This window comes from Pseudophryne corroboree, chromosome 12 (genome assembly GCF_028390025.1).
Source record: "Pseudophryne corroboree isolate aPseCor3 chromosome 12, aPseCor3.hap2, whole genome shotgun sequence".
NCBI classification, from domain to species: domain Eukaryota; kingdom Metazoa; phylum Chordata; class Amphibia; order Anura; family Myobatrachidae; genus Pseudophryne; species Pseudophryne corroboree.
This window is the reverse complement of record NC_086455.1, coordinates 126504061-126525242: the sequence shown is the minus strand read 5'-3', so window position 1 is coordinate 126525242 and position 21182 is coordinate 126504061. Positions and strand designations below refer to the sequence as shown.

At 49.6% G+C, this 21182-nt stretch overlaps 1 protein-coding gene across 3 annotated transcripts in view; it reads left to right on the top strand.

Annotated features, from left to right (window-relative positions):
* Positions 1–21182, top strand: part of ARMH4 (armadillo like helical domain containing 4) — a 420528-nt gene that overhangs the window by 233869 nt on the left and 165477 nt on the right. The gene's annotated exons all lie outside the window — the stretch shown is intronic.

Sequence of the window (21182 nt, the reverse complement as noted above, 5' to 3'; positions counted from 1 at the left end):
ACCTCCTAGGGTGGACAAGGCGCTCACACGCTTATCTAAACAAGTGGCGTTACCCTCTCCTGAGACGGCCGCACTTAAAGATCCAGCAGATAGGAGGATGGAAAATATCCAAAAAAGTATATACACACATACAGGTGTTATACTACGACCAGCTATAGCGACAGCCTGGATGTGCAGTGCTGGAGTAGCTTGGTCAGAGTCCCTGATTGAAAATATTGATACCCTGGATAGGGACAATGTTTTACTGTCTTTAGAGCAAATAAAGGATGCATTTCTTTATATGCGTGATGCACAGAGGGATATCTGCACACTGGCATCACGGGTAAGTGCTATGTCCATTTCGGCCAGAAGAAGTTTATGGACGCGACAGTGGTCAGGCGATGCGGACTCAAAACGGCATATGGAAGTTTTGCCGTATAAAGGGGAGGAGTTATTTGGAGTCGGTCTATCAGATTTGGTGGCCACGGCTACAGCCGGGAAATCCACCTTTTTACCTCAAGTTACTCCCCAACAGAAAAAGACACCGACTTTTCAACCGCAGTCCTTTCGTTCCTTTAAAAACAAGAGAGCAAAGGGATATTCATATCTGCCACGAGGCAGAGGAAGGGGGAAGAGACAGCAACAGGCAGCTCCTTCCCAGGAACAGAAGCCCTCCCCCGCTTCTACAAAAGCCTCAGCATGACGCTGGGGCTTCTCAAGCGGACTCGGGGGCGGTGGGCGGTCGTCTCAAGAATTTCAGCGCGCAGTGGGCTCACTCGCAGGTAGATCCCTGGATCCTGCAGATAATATCTCAGGGATACAGGTTGGAACTAGAGACAGATCCACCTCGCCGTTTCCTGAAGTCTGCTTTACCAACGTCCCCCTCCGAAAGGGAGACGGTCTTGGAAGCCATTCACAAGCTGTACTCTCAGCAGGTGATAGTCAAGGTACCTCTTCTACAACAAGGAAAGGGGTATTATTCCACTCTATTTGTGGTACCGAAGCCGGATGGCTCGGTAAGACCTATTCTAAATCTGAAGTCCTTGAACCTGTACATAAAGAAGTTCAAGTTCAAGATGGAGTCACTCAGAGCAGTGATAGCGAACCTGGAAGAAGGGGACTTTATGGTATCCTTGGACATCAAGGATGCGTACCTCCACGTTCCAATTTACCCCTCACACCAGGGGTACCTCAGGTTCGTCGTACAAAACTGTCACTATCAGTTTCAGACGCTGCCGTTCGGATTGTCCACGGCACCTCGGGTCTTTACAAAGGTAATGGCCGAGATGATGATTCTTCTTCGAAGAAAAGGCGTATTAATTATCCCATACTTGGACGATCTCCTGATAAGGGCAAGGTCCAGAGAACAGCTAGAGATGGGATTAGCACTGTCTCAAGAAGTGCTAAAACAGCACGGGTGGATTCTGAATATTCCAAAATCCCAGTTAATGCCGACAACTCGTCTGCTGTTCCTAGGGATGATTCTGGACACGGTTCAGAAAAAGGTTTTTCTCCCGGAGGAAAAAGCCAAGGAGTTATCCGAGCTTGTCAGGAACCTCCTAAAACCAGGAAAGGTGTCTGTACATCAATGCACAAGAGTCCTGGGGAAAATGGTGGCTTCTTACGAAGCAATTCCATTCGGCAGATTCCACGCAAGAATTTTCCAAAGGGATCTGTTGGACAAATGGTCAGGGTCGCATCTTCAGATGCACCAGCGGATAACCCTGTCTCCAAGGACAAGGGTATCTCTTCTGTGGTGGTTGCAGAGTGCTCATCTATTGGAGGGCCGCAGATTCGGCATACAGGATTGGATCCTGGTGACCACGGACGCCAGCCTGAGAGGCTGGGGAGCAGTCACACAAGGAAGAAACTTCCAGGGAGTGTGGACGAGCCTGGAAACGTCTCTTCACATAAACATTCTGGAACTAAGAGCAATCTACAATGCTCTAAGCCAGGCAGAACCTCTGCTTCAGGGAAAACCGGTGTTGATCCAGTCGGACAACATCACGGCAGTCGCCCATGTGAACAGACAGGGCGGCACAAGAAGCAGGAGTGCAATGGCAGAAGCTGCAAGGATTCTTCGCTGGGCAGAGAATCATGTAATAGCACTGTCAGCAGTGTTCATCCCGGGAGTGGACAACTGGGAAGCAGACTTCCTCAGCAGACGCGACCTTCACCCGGGAGAGTGGGGACTTCATCCAGAAGTCTTCCACATGCTGGTAACCCGTTGGGAAAGACCAATGGTGGACATGATGGCGTCTCGCCTCAACAAAAAACTGGACAGGTATTGCGCCAGGTCAAGAGATCCGCAGGCAATAGCTGTGGACGCGCTGGTAACGCCTTGGGTGTACCAGTCGGTGTATGTGTTTCCTCCTCTGCCTCTCATACCAAAAGTATTGAGAATTATACGGCAAAGAGGCGTAAGAACGATACTAGTGGTTCCGGATTGGCCAAGAAGGACTTGGTACCCGGAACTTCAAGAGATGATCACGGAAGATCCGTGGCCTCTACCTCTAAGGAGGGACTTGCTTCAGCAGGGTCCCTGTCTGTTTCAAGACTTACCGCGGCTGCGTTTGACGGCAGGGCGGTTGGACGCCGGATCCTAAAGGAAAAAGGCATGCCGGAAGAAGTCATTCCTACTTTGATTAAAGCAAGGAAGGAAGTAACCGTGCAACATTATCACCGCATTTGGCGAAAATATGTTGCGTGGTGCGAGGATCGGAGTGCTCCGACGGAGGAATTTCAACTGGGTCGATTCCTACATTTCCTGCAATCAGGATTGTCTATGGGTCTCAAATTGGGATCTATTAAGGTTCAAATTTCGGCCCTGTCGATTTTCTTCCAGAAAGAATTGGCTTCAGTCCCTGAAGTCCAGACTTTTGTTAAGGGAGTGCTGCATATACAGCCTCCTGTGGTGCCTCCAGTGGCACCGTGGGATCTCAATGTGGTTTTGGACTTTCTAAAATCTCATTGGTTTGAACCACTAAAAAATGTGGATTTGAAATATCTCACATGGAAAGTGACCATGCTACTAGCCCTGGCTTCGGCCAGGAGAGTGTTAGAACTGGCAGCTTTATCTTACAAAAGCCCATATCTGATTTTCCATTCGGACAGGGCGGAACTGCGGACTCGTCCGCATTTTCTCCCTAAGGTGGTGTCAGCATTTCATCTGAACCAGCCTATTGTAGTGCCTGCGGCTACAAGTGACTTGGAGGACTCCAAGTTACTGGACGTTGTCAGAGCATTGAAAATATATATTGCAAGGACAGCTGGAGTCTGAAAATCTGACTCGTTGTTTATATTGTATGCACCCAACAAGATGGGTGCTCCTGCGTCTAAGCAGACGATTGCTCGTTGGATCTGTAGCACAATCCAACTTGCACATTCTGTGGCAGGCCTGCCACAGCCTAAATCTGTAAGGGCCCACTCCACAAGGAAGGTGGGCTCATCTTGGGCGGCTGCCCGAGGGGTCTCGGCATTACAACTTTGCCGAGCAGCTACGTGGTCAGGGGAGAACACGTTTGTAAAATTTTACAAATTTGATACTCTGGCTAAGGAGGACCTGGAGTTCTCTCATTCGGTGCTGCAGAGTCATCCGCACTCTCCCGCCCGTTTGGGAGCTTTGGTATAATCCCCATGGTCCTTTCAGGAACCCCAGCATCCACTAGGACGATAGAGAAAATAAGAATTTACTTACCGATAATTCTATTTCTCGGAGTCCGTAGTGGATGCTGGGCGCCCATCCCAAGTGCGGATTATCTGCAATAATTGTACATAGTTATTGTTAACTAATTCGGGTTATTGTTGTAGGGAGCCATCTTTCAGAGGCTCCTCTGTTATCATACTGTTAACTGGGTTTAGATCACAAGTTATACGGTGTGATTGGTGTGGCTGGTATGAGTCTTACCCGGGATTCAAAATTCCTCCCTTATTGTGTACGCTCGTCCGGGCACAGTACCTAACTGAGGCTTGGAGGAGGGTCATGGGGGGAGGAGCCAGTGCACACCACCTGATCGGAAAGCTTTACTTTTTGTGCCCTGTCTCCTGCGGAGCCGCTATTCCCCATGGTCCTTTCAGGAACCCCAGCATCCACTACGGACTCCGAGAAATAGAATTATCGGTAAGTAAATTCTTATTTTTGCACAGCAGCTGAGTCCAAAGATGCAGCTGCTGTGAGAACTGTGGGCTTAATACATGTTTGTAGTACGCAATGGCCGATTATCACGCAGTGAAGCGATTATCAGCAGACTGCACATGCGCGAGAGTGCCGCTGCGATCTCACTTGCAATGGGGATTACATTACAAAGTGATTGACAGGAAGTGACCGTTTGGAGGGGTCAACTGGGAGTTTACGGGGAGTGTTGGTAAAACGCAGACGTGTTATGGCTGTTTTCAGGGCATGTATCTGCTGTCAGCTTCGAGCTTCTACATGCTAAAACATGGCACCAGTGCTGCTACTGCAATGTCCACTCTGCATAGCCATAGACCAACCCTTAGCGCCGATGTTCCTTGTTTTTGCGTGTAGGCTGCGAATGTGTACGTATTTGCAAATGAGTTTGCGATGGCTCCGGTGGGCATCTCTATTCATTTCTGGGCTGCAGCTTCACTTGCTAACTTTAGCAGTACCGTAGCTTAGAAAATCGCAATTGCATTTGCATACAAACATGAATTAGGCCCAGTGTCTATCTCCGCATCAGGCCCTAAAGCTGGCCACACACAAGACAATTTTTTACACGATTTGCACAATTTCGACGCATCAGAATGATAAATCATTCAAAATCTTTCCACGAAGGATAGTGATCTGATGCTCGGCCCCGCGGTTCATTGGTCGTATCTTCACATCTTCCCTACTGAAGAGAAGATCTGTGAATCTCGTTAGCGAGAGATCAGCTCTGACTGATATATCATTAGGTCGTTTGTCAATAATAAAACACTTTTTGCATGACATCGTTTGTCTAGAACTGCAGAGGAGTTGCCGGGAAAGTTCAAGGGAAATCGTTAATGACATTGCTTCGTTTACGAGTCATCTCATGTGTGGCCAGCTTAAGACTGCGATACTTTGCTTATGTAAGACGGTCACAAGGTCTTGCTTCATGCCTCCTACTTGTCTCAATTTAGGCAGGACAGTCCTGGGGAGGCTGGGAAGCAAAACAGTAATGAGCAGTTACTGCATGCACCTGCAAGCAGCAATCTGCATGACGCATACACTGCCATCATTCCCCAATCGGAACATTTTGGAGGTGTGCCGTTTTGTGACCACTGGAAGGAAAGGTAGAAGGTGGGCCGTACAAGTAGACTGTTTTACTTCTTTTAAATATTCTTTTTAATTTAACTGGACAGTAAAACGTGCTGCGTTCATACTCAGCCTATACTGTATCACTGTCTGGCACATACTGTACTCCGGGCTGCGCCTGGACAGGTGGGACACAGGAAGGAAAGGCAGACGGGCATGTTTACTTACAGCCAGCTCATGGAGACCTGCAGAAACACTCCTTATATAACATGCACAATTACATGCTAATGGTGATGGCTTGTTGTAAAGCCGGTGATGCGCGTAGGCTTACTCTTCATGAGATGCCCATATATTACTCTGTGCCTTTTATTTTAAAAAGTAAATTCTGCTCTATTCCCCAACAACTCAGGAGGGGAATATTGAATAAAATAGGACTCTCAGACCCTAATCATAAGCACCTTAAAAATGACATCTCCTAAAGCATGATGCTATTTCTGATTTTTTTTCTTTGGACTGTGAATTGTTGCTAAGCACAAGAAAAAGTTTGCATGTTTTAAATTAGGGATGAGCGGGTTGAACCGCCCCGAACTTTGAGATCCAAGCCCGGATCCGAGTCATACTTGGTTTTGCATCTGGAGGTATTAGGTCGGGACTCCATGCGTGGCAAAGCCGCACGGCGCGAAAAGGGATTGTGGACTGATGGAAGGGGGTGTGGCTTCATGTGAATGACTCGAGCGTGAGCCACGCCTCCAATTTCTGTCACAGTGGGGGCATGACTAGCGCTCTGTGAGCTGCTGGTTATGCCCTCTGTTCCTCTGGCTGACTGGAGTAGACGCTGTGCACATGCGCACAGCATTTATTCACCTCTGCTCTGAACTGAGGAGTTGGGAGGTATGCTGTGGCTGTGTATAGGACCAGGTGTTCTTCTCTGTCTATAAGGGGCTGTGTACTGCCATACACTACTGCTGTATATCCTCTGTATGTGATCCAAAGCAAAAAAAATATTTCTATTGGTGCATCACTCAGTGATGACTACCAGTACTGCCGTATACTACTGCTATATATCCTCTGTGTGTGATCCTGTTAGGGTCTCCTGCCCTGTGCTGCCACGTCGTCATGGCAACCGGGAGACAAGTGCTAGTGGAGTAACCTGAGCGCAGCTGATACTCCGGTTCGGGTCTTTTGCTGTGCAGTGGTTATAGGCTCTGTGCACGGCAGGGGATCCGGTGCTGGTTTTTGTGCTCACAGTCTGTGAGGTCTGAGTGGGGCGTGGACAGCACCTGCTTTATAAGGCCTCTTTTCAGGGTAAGCAGATGCTGCTGAATCTCTGTTGGTTAGTCAGTTCATGAAAGTTAGCCAGTACTGTGTAGCTTTGTATTTGTTTGTTGCTTACTGCAAATAGGCCTGGGAATTTGGTATTACACTCTGCCAATCCAGACCTAGCAGTAAGACTGGAGTCAGTCGTTTAGCTTGCTGGGGTTCTGTTATTACTCTGTGAACTTAGCAAGTTTGCGGCTGTATTCTAACACTTGCCTGTCTAATCCTGTCTCACTGTGCTAGGTGTCAGGGGTCAGTTTAGTGGCAGTAAGCTTAAACCTGTGCACTGCAAGTGAGAATCAGGATTGTGGAGGCTCTCCTTGTGTCTATCATTCCATCTCTGACCAAGGAGTTTACTGCCACACCCGTTGGTAACCCTTTAGGGTTTTGCTGTTGCCCTTAGCAACAGCATTTCGGGTTCTCTACGTATTAAAACACAACATCTTGCTTTTTACATCTGAGCAGTTCTAATACAAGGGAGATACCCAGTTCCTTAGCCTCTGGGCTTCTCTGTTCACTGTGTGTGTATTTTGTTACCCTATCACCTTCTGTGTACGTTATGTCATATTCCCCAGTTTGTCTGTGAGTCCATTTGTTTTGCATAACAGTTCAAACACCAGTACATTCCTGCAGACACTGGAGTGCATAACAGTTCTGACACTAGTACTTTCCTGCAGGCACTGGTGTGCATAACATATTCAGCAGCCTAATACTCCTGTTGAAATTTTGTGGGAATATGGAGCATACCCCTCAAAATACGTTGCAACAGGTGGTCGATCAGGTGCAGGTCCTGACTCGACAATTTAACGATTTGTCCATTAAAATGCACACCTCCCAGGCTGCTGGCGGAGCTCACGCAGCAGCAGCACCTGCAGGGGTTAAGGAGCCGAAAGTAAATCTCCCGGATCGTTTTTCTGGAGATCGCTCGCAGTTCTTTTGTTTCAAGGAGAGCTGCAAGCTATACTTCCGGCTTAGGCCTCAGTCTTCTGGGTCGGAGATTCAGCGGGTGGGCATAGTGATTTCCTTGCTACAAGGAGACCCACAGGTCTGGGCATATGGGTTGCAGCCTGACTGTCCGTCGCTTAAAAGTGTTGATGCTTTTTTTACGGCACTGGGCATGTTGTATGATGACCCTGACAAGACGGCCTCAGCCGAGGCTCAGATTTCGATCCTTAAGCAAGGGCGAAGGCCAGTTGAGGTTTATTGTACGGAGTTTCGGAGGTTGGCCCATGATACCCAGTGGAATGACCCAGCCCTGAGACACCAGTACCGAAGAGGTCTTTCTAACCAGATAAAGGACCAACTGGTACAATATCCCTTGCCTGATAGCTTGGATCAGCTCATGCAGTTATCCATCCGGGTGGATAGACGGCTGAGAGAGCGTAGGCTTGAAAGGGAGACTGAGATTTCCTTCCTTCCCAAGGGAACCTCAGACTCTGAGGAATTTTCTGAGGAGCCTATGCAGATTGGGGCTACCCGCCTCTCCTCGCGTGAGAAGACGCGGAGGAGACAGCAGGGGTTGTGTTTGTACTGTGGGAATAAAGGTCATGTGGTAGTATCATGCCCAGAAAAGCCGGAAAACTTCAGGGCCTGAGGGTGATGGGAAATATCCTGTCAGGCCAGAAGTCAGAATTTCCCAAGAAGACTTTTATCATTCCGGTGACCTTGAAGATCCTCGGTCAAACTGTCAAGACTGAGGCCTTTGTGGACAGTGGGGCCGACGGGGTTTTTATGGACCGCCAATTCGCCCTAAAACACTCTGTTCCCTTAGTACCCTTGGCATCGGAAATTGAGATTTGTGGGTTAAACGGGGAACCATTATCCCAAGGTAAAATTACCTCTTGCACTAGCCAGATTTCTTTGTTTATTGGAGCCACACACTCTGAAAAATTGTCCTTTTATGTGACTGTCTGTACTTTTGCCCCATTGGTGTTGGGGTTACCCTGGTTAAGGGCCCACAATCCTCAATTTGACTGGGTCTCTGGGGAGATTCTTAGTTGGGGTACTGATTGTTTCAGGAGTTGCTTGAGCCTTCCAGTCAGGCTCTCGCAGCTAAGTTTGCCAGGATTGCCAGGGTGTTATGCAGATTTTGCGGACGTGTTCTCCAAAAAAATTGCAGAGGTACTACCTCCCCATCGCCCCTATGACTGTGCCATTGATTTGTTGCCAAATGCTAAGCTTCCCAAGAGCAGGTTGTACTCCCTGTCACGTCCTGAGACTCAGGCTATGGCAGAGTACATTCAGGAGAACTTGGCTAAGGGATTTATCAGACCTTCACAGTCTCCAGTTGGGTCGGGGTTCTTCTTCGTGGGTAAAAAGGACGGTTCGTTGCGACCCTGCATCGACTTCAGGGAATTGAACCGTATCACGATTAAAAACTCATACCCACTGCCTCTCATTTCGGTCTTGTTTGACCAGCTTCGTACTGCCACCATTTTTTCTAAGATTGACCTACGCGGTGCGTACAATCTAATCCGAATAAGAGAGGGGGATGAATGGAAGACTGCCTTTAATACCCACTCAGGGCATTATGAATATTTGGTGATGCCTTTTGGGCTCTGTAATGCACCGGCAGTCTTCCAGGATTTCATGAATGATGTGCTCAGGGAATATTTGGATAGATTCTTAGTTGTTTACTTAGATGACATCCTAATCTTCTCCCATTCCCTGGAGGAACATCAGAAGCATGTACGCTTAGTCCTCCAGAAACTCAGAGACCACCGGCTTGGGGCGAAGCTGGAGAAGTGCGAATTTGAAGTTCAGCAAATCGCATTTCTAGGATATATTATCTCCCCAGAAGGTTTCCAAATGGAGGGTTCCAAGGTACAGGCAGTCCCGGATTGGGTGCAGCCCACTAGTTTGAAGGCGCTTCAGCGTTTCCTGGGCTTTGCGAATTTTTATAGACGATTTATCGCTGGATTTTCGTCTATAGTGGCGCCCTTGGTGGCACTCACTAAGAAAGGGGCGGATGTTGCTCACTGGTCTTGTGAGGCTAAAGCGGCTTTTGCCCGTCTCAAAAGGGCATTTGTTTCGGCCAAGGTGCTGCGACACCCAGATCCAGAGCGTCCTTTTGTGGTGGAGGTGGATGCCTCTGAGATGGGTATTGGGGCAGTGCTTTCTCAGATGGGAGTATCTGATAATTAGATTAGGATGTCATCTAAGTCATCTGATAATCGCCTTCATCCCTGTGCTTACTTTTCCCGTAAATTTTCGCCTGCCGAGATGAATTATGACGTGGGTAACCGGGAATTGTTGGCTATTAAGGATGCACTCGAGGAGTGGAGACACTGGCTTGAGGGGGCTAAGTTTGTGGTCTCAATTCTCACTGACCATAAGAATCTGGCATATTTAGAGTCAGCGAAGCGTCTCAATGCCAGGCAGGCACGATGGGCTTTGTTTTTTGCTCGCTTTAATTTTTTGATAACATATCGCCCTGGGTCAAAAAACATCAAGGCTGATGCGCTCTCGCGGAGTTTTGCTCCAATCCAGGAGACCACCGAGGAGCCGTTGCCCATTGTTTCCCCATCATGTATTAAAGTGGGCATTACCCAGGACCTCTTATCATTAGTCCTTAGAGCACAGGAGCAGGCTCCTCCAGACCTTCCGGTAGGTCTTTTGTTTGTGCCTCCTAGGTTAAGACAGCGAGTGTTCCTGGAATTCCATGCCAAGAAGTCGGCAGGTCACCCGGGTATTGCCAGAACTCGGGAGTTGCTATCTAGGGCGGTGTGGTGGCCCTCGGTGGCTAAGGATGTGGATCAGTGGGTTCGGGCATGTGACATCTGTGCCCGAAATAAGACTCCTAGAGGGGTTCCTGTTGGCCCATTACATCCACTCTCTATCCCATCTAAGCCATGGACCCACATTTCAATGGATTTTGTGGTGGACTTGCCCAAATCCTCGGGGATGACAGCCATCTGGGTTGTCGTTGACAGGTTTTCGAAGATGGCGCACTTCGTTCCACTGGTTGGGCTGCCATCAGCCAGACGCCTGTCTGAATTATTTATGCTGCATGTTGTGCGTCTCCACGGGTTGCCACTTGATGTGGTCTCTGACCGCGGATCCCAGTTTGTGGCCAAATTCTGGAGGGCATTTTGTTCCGATCTCCAGATTTCTGTCAGCTTGTCGTCAGGCTACCATCCGCAGTCTAATGGGCAGACTGAAAGGGTGAACCAGTCCTTGGAGCAGTTCCTCAGGTGTTATGTCTCCAAGTGTCAGACTGACTGGGTTGCTCATCTGTCCATGGCGGAGTTTGCCTATAACAACGCGGCTCACTCTGCTACAGGGATCTCTCCCTTCCTTTGTGTGTATGGGCATCATCCTAAGGCCAATTCTTTTGACCCCCTGGACTCCACGCCTGGTGGTTCCTCTGTGGTTTCGGTCCTTAGAGGTATTTGGCGGAAAGTGAAGAAAGCCCTTGTGTCTGTGTCATTAGTGACCAAAAGGGTTTTTGATAAGCGGAAAAGACCCTGCAGCTTCAAATTAGGAGACTTCGTCTGGTTGTCAACCAAGAATTTGAAGTTGAGACAGCCATCTCATAAGTTAGGGCCCCGGTTCATCGGCCTGTATAAGATCACCAGGGTTATCAATCCGGTGGCATTTCAGTTAGATCTGCCCCGTTCTTTGGGTATCAATAAAACATTTCATTGTTCCCTTTTAAAACGGGCGATTAGTAATCCTTCTTCCAGTGGAAGACCTTCCCCTCTTCTGATACGTGGCCAGAGGGAGTTTGTTGTTGAAAGGATTCTTGACTCCAAGGTGGTTCGGGGTCGGCTGTCATTTTTGGTGCACTGGAAGGGGTATGGCCCGGAGGAGCGGTCGTGGGTGCGCAGTTGTGATCTTCATGCCCCCAGACTGATACGCTCTTTCTTCTCGCAGTTCCCCGATAAACCCGGTGGTAGGGGTTCTTTGACCCCTCGTCAGAGGGGGGGTACTGTTAGGGTCTCCTGCCCTGTGCTGCCACGTCGTCATGGCAACCGGGAGACAAGTGCTAGTGGAGTAACCTGAGCGCAGCTGATACTCCGGTTCGGGTCTTTTGCTGTGCAGTGGTTATAGGCTCTGTGCACGGCAGGGGATCCGGTGCTGGTTTTTGTGCTCACAGTCTGTGAGGTCTGAGTGGGGCGTGGACAGCACCTGCTTTATAAGGCCTCTTTTCAGGGTAAGCAGATGCTGCTGAATCTCTGTTGGTTAGTCAGTTCATGAAAGTTAGCCAGTACTGTGTAGCTTTGTATTTGTTTGTTGCTTACTGCAAATAGGCCTGGGAATTTGGTATTACACTCTGCCAATCCAGACCTAGCAGTAAGACTGGAGTCAGTCGTTTAGCTTGCTGGGGTTCTGTTATTACTCTGTGAACTTAGCAAGTTTGCGGCTGTATTCTAACACTTGCCTGTCTAATCCTGTCTCACTGTGCTAGGTGTCAGGGGTCAGTTTAGTGGCAGTAAGCTTAAACCTGTGCACTGCAAGTGAGAATCAGGATTGTGGAGGCTCTCCTTGTGTCTATCATTCCATCTCTGACCAAGGAGTTTACTGCCACACCCGTTGGTAACCCTTTAGGGTTTTGCTGTTGCCCTTAGCAACAGCATTTCGGGTTCTCTACGTATTAAAACACAACATCTTGCTTTTTACATCTGAGCAGTTCTAATACAAGGGAGATACCCAGTTCCTTAGCCTCTGGGCTTCTCTGTTCACTGTGTGTGTATTTTGTTACCCTATCACCTTCTGTGTACGTTATGTCATATTCCCCAGTTTGTCTGTGAGTCCATTTGTTTTGCATAACAGTTCAAACACCAGTACATTCCTGCAGACACTGGAGTGCATAACAGTTCTGACACTAGTACTTTCCTGCAGGCACTGGTGTGCATAACAGATCCAGAGCAAAAATATATTCTATTGGTGTGTCACTCAGTGACGACTACCGGTACTGCCATACACTACTGCTATATATCCTCTATGTATGATCCAAAGCAAAAAATATATTTCTATTGGTGCGTCACTCCGATTACTAGTACAGCGGCTGCCATATACTACTGCTATACATCCTCTGTATGTGATCAAGAGCACAAAATATATTTCGATTGGTGTATCACTCAGTGACGACTACCAGTACTGCCGTACACTACAGCTATAGTATATATCCTCTGTGTGTGATCCAAAGCAAAAAATATATTTTTATTGGTGCGTTACTCTGACTACTAGTACAGCGGCTGTCGTATATTACTGCTATATATCCTCTGTGTGTGATTCATAGCAAACAATATATATTTATATTGGTGCGTCACTCTGTCTACTAGTACAGTGATTGCCGTATACTACTGCTTATATCGTGTGTGATCCAAAGCCAAAAATATATTTCTATTATGAATTCAAAAATGCTCTGTCTGCTGTATCTGAAAGGGGTGATCTGTCCTTCCATCCAGGGGCTCCGCCCCAGTGTAAAATTAAAATAATAAAAGCTAAAAGCAAAAAGCCTAAAATTATAATTATAATTTATTTTTATTTTTTTGTTTGTTTGAGCTGTACCCCAGTGTACTATACAATTCTCATTTTCATAAGTACTCTGACACTGCCGGTCAGACCGCAGTATATTACAGTATTTCCTACTCATAAATGCATTGTGCAATGCTGTCGGTGTAGTGAACCGCAGTGTGTAATTATTATATATATTTCTGATTCATTTGTGCGACACTGTAACCGCCGGTGTCTGATATAAAAAATACTTCTACATATTTTTGACTCTTTTGTGCGACACTGTAACCACAGTGTGTGATATAAAAAATAATATATATATATTTTGATTTAAATCAATATTTTGTGCTGTGTCATCCCAGTATACATCCAGGGACTGCAGCTGTTCCGTCCATTTAGGGGTGTTCTGTCAGTCCACCCAAAATAAACATCTTTTTTTTTTTAATATATATATTTTGTGCTGTATCCTCCCAGAATACATCCAGGCGTGCTCCGTCCATTTCAGGGTGTGGTGTCTGTAGCTCATATTCTTATTATAACTTATTGTCCTGTTTTCATAACTCTTCTTATCACCACATTGTAATTAATTCAAATCAATATTATCTCCTATATATTTGCCTTAGTCTGTGACTCTGTGCCCGTAACGCTGGGCGGAGTCACAGAGCTGGGCGGAGTCAACTGCATCTGCTGCAGGGAGCTACCCCATACCCAGTGCCAGCAGCAGTCAGGTGCAAGACCCTACCTTACAGTATAGGAGGTGAGGATGGCCACTAGCTGCCGGCTGCTGTGCCTGTCCTCCCCCCCAATCACCTGTGACAGCGGGCTGTGTGCTGTGCAGTGCGGGTCCTGAAAAGGGGGCGGAGCTACGGTGGCACGAGGGGGAGGAGCTACACGGAATAGAGGGGCGGGGCTACACGGGACCAGACAGCTGAACAGTGGTGGAATCAGCATTGCAGTGACGGCCAGCCAGACTTGGTAAGTGGAGGGTGAGAGAGAAATGTGTGTGCGTGTGTGTATATAGTGTGTGTGTGTGTGTGTGTGTGTGTGTGTGTGACGTGTGTATATATGGTGGTGTGTGTGTGTTTGTATATATGTGTGAATTGTGTGTGTGTGAGGTATGTCTGTGTGTGCACACTTTATGGACGCCACTGCTGGGGGGGCCATTACATGCAAGGACGCTACTAATATAGGGGGGGGGCATTACGTATAAGGACGCTACTACTATAGGGGGGGCATTACGTATAAGGACGCTACTACTATAGGGGGGGCATTACGTATAAGGACGCTACTACTATAGGGGGGGCATTACGTATAAGGACGCTACTACTATAGGGGGAGCATTACGTATAAGGACGATACTACTATAGGGTGGGCATTACGTATAAGGACGCTACTACTATGGGGGGGCATTACGTATAAGGACGCTACTACTATAGGGGGGCATTACGTATAAGGAGGCTACTAATACTGGGGGGCATTACATATAAGGACGCTACTACTGGGGGGGCATTATGTATAAGGACTCTATTACTTCTGGGGGGCATTATGTATAAGGACGGTGCTACTACTACTGGGAGGGCATTACATGTAAGGATGCTACTACTACTGGGGGGGCATTATGTATAAGGACGGTACTACTACTGGGGGCACATTATGTATAAGGATGCTACTACTACAGGGGTGGCATTACGTATAAGGACGCTACTATTACTGTTGGGGGGCATTACATATAACTGTTACTACTACTGGGGGGCATTACGTATAAGGACGCTACTACTACGGGTGGGGCATTACGTATAAGGATGCTACTATTACTGTTGTGGGGCATTACATATAACTGCTACTACTACTGGGGGGGGCATTATGTATAAGGACACTACTACTATTGGGGGGGCATTATGTATAAGGACGCTACTACTACTGGGGGGGCATTATGTATAAGGATGCTACTACTACTGGGGGGGCATTATGTATAAGGACGCTACTATTACTGTTGGGGAGCATTACATATAACTGCTACTACTACTGGGGGGGCATTATGTATAAGGACACTACTACTATTGGGGGGCATTACGTATATGGACGCTACTACTACGGGTGGGGCATTACGTATAAGGACGCTACTACTACGGGTGGGGCATTACGTATAAGATGAATAAGATTGTGCTACATTGTGGCGTAATTTTAAATGGGGGTACTATTGTGTGGCCATGCCCCTTAGTTGTGAGACCACACCACTTTTCCCGATGCACAACAAAGGAATATGGGAGGGCGCAAAATTCATAGTTTGCAGGGGGGCGCCGAACACCCTAGCACCGGCCCTGGCCACCAGTAGCAAAAGTACACCACGGCCACTGACACTATCTGCAGGGAGGGGAACAGCGCTGATATGGAGGGTACTTGCAGGCAGCGAGTCGCCGCCCGCAGCTCCTCTCCCACCTACACACCATACCTGCCGCCTGACACCCACACCCCAGGGAGAGGGCGCAAGCTCAGGCACCGCTAGATCAGCATCTGCAGCATACACACAAGGGCTGCCATGCTCAGCGGCAAGCGGTGCGGAGCATGTGCAGCGGGACAGCGCCAGGACGGGACACGCACTAAACATTGCTGCTGGGCCGGAGCTCCCTCCATCTGCAGCCTAAGGACGCGCGCCGCACCTCTCCAGGGAAACACCATGCCTGCCCGCCCACAGGGCTCCGGACGCTTACCTATGCTCCGCGATCACAGCAGCTGACGCTGCCAGGCAGGATGGAGGAATGACGCCCGTCAGACGGGGCGGACAGTGTGCGGCGGAACGGGGCCAGGAAGGAATGCTGACCACGACCCATTGCTGCTGGGTCTGAGCTACCTCCCTCTGCAGTCACCATCTCACAGCAGCAGCCTGGAGGTTAGTGGCCACCACGACCCGCACATCCTTACCTCACACATACCTCACACATACCTCACACATACCTCACATACCTCACACATGAGAGCAAAGGTACACACACTGTGACATCACACCTGTAGCCCACCCCTATATCTGCTAAGTACTCCCCGTCACTATGCCCTGTCACCCTCATCCTGCTCTCTAACTGCCTGTCTGTGTACTGGCCTTCACCCCTCTCACACCATCGCCAACCCTCACTAACTACCACAGAGACTATGTGCACTGATATCTGCCCCTCCACCACCTGCAGCGCCCCTGGACCCCTCCCCATCCCCCGCAAACCCCCGCACCTGCCCCTCCACCACCCGTGGCACCCCCACCCACTGCGCCTTCGGACCCCCTACCCCACCCGCAGTGTCTTCCAAACCCCTCCCCCATCTGCAGCAGCCCCTCCCCATCCGCTGCACCCCCGGACCCATCCCCTGCACCCCCACCCCTCCAGCAACTGCAACACCTTCGGTCCCACTACCCCACCCGCAGCACTCACCCCACCACCAACCACTCCACCTGCGGACCCCCTACACCACCTGCTCCTCCACCACCTGCAGCCCCTCCCGATCCACCGCACCCTCACCTCCCTCCCTCCCTCCCCCACCGCAGCGCCTCCAGCCCCCCTACCTCACCCGCAACACCTGCACCCTTCTCCACCAGCAGCGCCTCCGGAACCCCTCCCCCATCCGCAACAGCCCCTCACCCGCCTCCCCCACCCACAGCACCCCCACCCCTCCCGCATCCCCTGACCCCCTCCCCATCCGCTGAACTCCCGCACTCACCCCTCCCCCATCCGCTGCACCCACTGACCCATCCCCTACACCCCCACCTCTCCAGCAACCGCAACACCTTCGGACCCACTACCCCACCCTCAGCACCCACCCCTCCACCACCCACTGCACCTCCGGACCTCCTCCACCACCCGCTCCTTCACCACCTGCAGCCCCTCCCCATCCACCGCACCCCCACCCGCAGCGCCTCCAGGCCCCCTACCTCACCCGCAACATCTGCACCCTTCCACCCTGCAGCGCCTCCGGAACCCCTCCCTCATCCGCAACAGCTCCTCACCCGCCTCTCCCCCACCCACAGCACCTCACCTCTCCCATTCTCCCGGACCACCTCCACCATCCGCTGCACCCCCGCACCCACCCCCTATCCCACCCGCGCACACACCCCTCCACCACCTGCAGCACCTCCAGACCCCCTCCCCCATCCACCGCAAATCCACACACCTGTCCCTCCACCACCCGTGACACCCCCACCCACAGCGCCTACGGACCCCACACCTCCACACACACGAACCCTCCCTCCTCCGGACCCCTAACCCCATTCACTGCACCCCCCCCTCTCCCACCCGCAACGCCTCCACACCTCCTACCCACCCGCCACACCCTTTCCCACCCGCAGTACCTCTGGAACCCCTCCCCCATCCAGCCCAGCATCTGCCCCTCCCCCACCTGCCCCTCCCCCACACACAACGCCCCCCCGGCCCCCTCCCCCGGTACCCACCCGCGGCGCCTCCAGACCCCTTATGCCACCCGCCCCTCCACCACCTACATCACCTCCGGACCCCCTCCCCCATCCGCCACACCCCGCATCTGGCTCTCCCCCGCCCGCTGCACCTTTGGATCCCCTACCCCACCCACGCAGCAGGCCCTTCCCAATCCGCATCGCCTACACCATTCGCAACAGCACCGCACCCGCCACTCCCCCACCCACGTTAGGCAGAGTCCCCCCTTTTTACACATTATGGCAGGCAGTCCCCCTTTTTTACACATTAGGCAGGCAGAGTCTCCCTTTTTACACATTAGACAGGCAGAGTGAGAGTGTGATAGAGAGTGTGCCTCTCCTCTTCTCTTCCCGCCCTACGCTGCTCTCTTCACAGCGAAGGGCATTGCGGGTAGGCTGGGGGCTGGCTGGGAGAGACGTCACCTTTGTGAGAGGTAGCCATGCAATGCAGCTGGGCACCGGGCGGTGACCGTGGAGGGACTTGGGCCGGACCCCACAGTGCGGCGGTGGTGGAACGGCCAGGCGGGTGTTGCCAGTGATCCTACGCCAACAGCGCATCTGCGCTGTGTGCCAGGCACCACTGGCACACACCTAGTCACAGCCCTGGCAAAGATATAGGGCCTGATTGAGATCCCTGTGCTTTGTGGTATCCTCAGAAACTAGCATATTTTAGAGTCTTTATTGCTTTGAAACATTTAATACATCCCGCCCTGAGAGCCACATAATAAGAGGTCCCCCCCTTTCCCAGTAGTCCACCAGCCTCACATTTACAGGCCATAAGCTGCGCCAAGTAAATTTGCTAAGAAGTTTGGTATTTTACTCACGGCATTACGAGGTTTTTTCTTCGTTCTGGTGATCGTAGTGTGATTGACAGGAAGTGGGTGTTTCTGGGCGGAAACTGGCCGTTTTATGGGAGTGTGTGAAAAAACGCTGCCGTTTCTGGGAAAAACGCGGGAGTGGCTGGAGAAATGGGGGAGTGTCTGGGCAAACGCTGGGTGTGTTTGTGACGTCAAACCAGGAACGAAAAGGACTGAACTGATCGCAGTGGAAGAGTAAGTCTCGAGCTACTCAGAAGCTGCAAAGAAAAATCTTTTCGCAATATTGCGAATACTTCGTTCGCAATTCTGCTAATCTAAGATTCACTCCCAGAGGGCGGCGGCTTAGCGTGTGCACTGCTGCGAAAAGCGGCTAGCGAGCGAACAACTCGGAATGAGGGCCTTCATTCACTAACATACCTACTGTACTATCACCAACTCTGTGGCTTATCAGATTTATTCATAAACGATTGCAGTAATCCGTGATATTTACTTTCTGTATCTGATGCATCTCTTCTACTCCAGAGAAGGTAATTAAATCAGAATATTGGATACTGAATATTTAGCAGGTGATATGTTTGCATTAGATGTGCTCCGGCTTAGTGAAGCCTTACTCCGTGTTTTTCTCTTCCTAAATTATATTTCACAGAGAAAATTCGACATCATGCTGCAGCATTAATGAACAAAGAGGATCCGGTACTTATTATCGTTAAGAGAGTGATGGCAAGGGGAATTGCAGATAAAAGCTGATTAGTACTGTGTTGAATCCCCTGGACTGAGATTAATTGAATATTAATAGATTGTGTGAATCGTCTCTAAATTAATGGTGAAAAGCAGAATGCGGCTTTAAGAATCAATGTAAATAAATGAAGCGGTTGCTGCTAATTTTTCAACAGGAACAGACGGAAGGCAATCGATCGTTCTGTTTTTTTTTCTGTAGCATACATTTTTATTTTATTTCAAGGGAGGGAATGTACAGGCCGCCCCCTGCGCTACCCGCTCAACAAAGGGATGCTGTGCAGGTAGGCACCAGGCAGGAGAGGCGCTTTACCTGCTCTGCATCCCTGCAGTTGTGCCGCCCTGTCCCCACTGCTGCTGGCTGCTGTGCCTGTCACAGTTTGACAGGCAGCAGCGTCGGCAGCTTGAAGCTCCACTTACCCCCCTGGCAGCTTCATCTTCAGTGCCCGTCCAGGGAGAAAAGGGGGCGGGACTAAATGGGATGAAGGGGCGGAACTAGACAGGATGAAGGCGGCGGAGCTAAACGGGTCCAGGCTGCTGCAGATCCTGCCAGCCAGACTACTGTAATAGGTAAGGAAGACTGAGAAAGTTCCCAAATCTCAAGCACATTACTTATTGGCACAGGAGGTACTGTAGTTGTGGTAACAGTGTGTGTGTTTCCTCCACGGTCTGCTATGCAGCGGCCCCATTATCTCCATATTCACCACTATACACGGCACGCTGAAAATAGATAACTGAGAGCTCCTGATTGTCCCTATAATGTGGCAGCCTTGCATGTCCTGATTTTCCCTATATCAGTGCATCCTTAGTTTTTCCCCTGTAGTATTTCATTCCAATTACATGAACCAATCTGTAAGTGGGACTTATGCCATCACAAACGTGTCCATCTAGATCAGTGTAATAATGACATTAGTAGTATAATAAATGTAATGGTCTATGCACTGTGAATGGCTGCTCTAGTGGTGCAATGTGTAACCATAGTGATTGCAGTGTGAATTGTATGATACTGATATGCGATGTGTAGTGTAAATGATATGCAGTGTACCATAAGCAACGTGTGGTGTATCAAGTAAGTAGTGGATGGAAAGGCTGTGAGTGAGTGTATATGTGAGTGTGTATGTGTGTGTGTTTAGCTATTACGTGTATAAGTGGCACTGCTGCAGGCATTATACATAAGCGCTCTACTACTGGGGGCATTATACATAAGCGCTCTACTACTGGGGGCATTATACATAAGCGCTCTACTACTGGGGGCATTATACATAAGCGCACTACTACTGGGGGCATTATACATAAGCACACTACTACTGGGGGCATTATACATAAGCGCACTACTACTGGGGGCATTATACATAAGCGCTCTACTACTGGGGGCATTATACATAAGCGCACTACTACTGGGGGCATTATACATAAGCGCACTACTACTGGGGGCATTATACATAAGCGCACTACTACTGGGGGCATTATACATAAGCGCACTACTACTGGGGGCATTATGCATAAGCACCGCTACTACTGGGGGCATTATGTGTCTAAGCACCGCTACTACTGGGGGCATTATGTGTATAAGCACCGCTACTACTGGGGGCATTATGTGTATAAGCACCGCTACTACTGGGGGCATTATGTGTATAAGCACCGCTACTACTGGGGGCATTATGTGTATAAGCAGCACTAGTACGTGCGGTGTAATGTAAATAAGATTGTGCTACTGTGTGGGATGGGAGTACTATTGTGTGGCTACACCCCTTCTTTGTGAGACCACACCCATTTGGGGCATACCTTTGTAAAGTATGGGAGGGCGCAAATGTATGGTTTGCAGGGGGGCACCGAACACCCTAGCACCGGCCCTGTGTACAGATAGGAATAGGTAATAGCGTACTATCATTTTATAGTTGAACATTTTAAATATTGGTGACAAAAGTATAGTGGGTGATAATACTGGAATCCATAGCAAATACATTACAATATTTAAAAAAAAAACCCATCACATCTCTGAAACCAATTTTGCCTCATGCGCATCTGCAAATCTCAAGCAGCTCCTCTCTCCCCTTGTCGCATCTTGCTAAGATGAGACTGAGTTGCGACTGGAAGCGTGGCTCAGCACTGAAAATGCTAAACAATGCAGTACAGAATGGTGCAGAATGGAAACACATGGCAGTTAATAAGTATCCAAGTGGATTGGAGCTTGTAAAATGCTAAG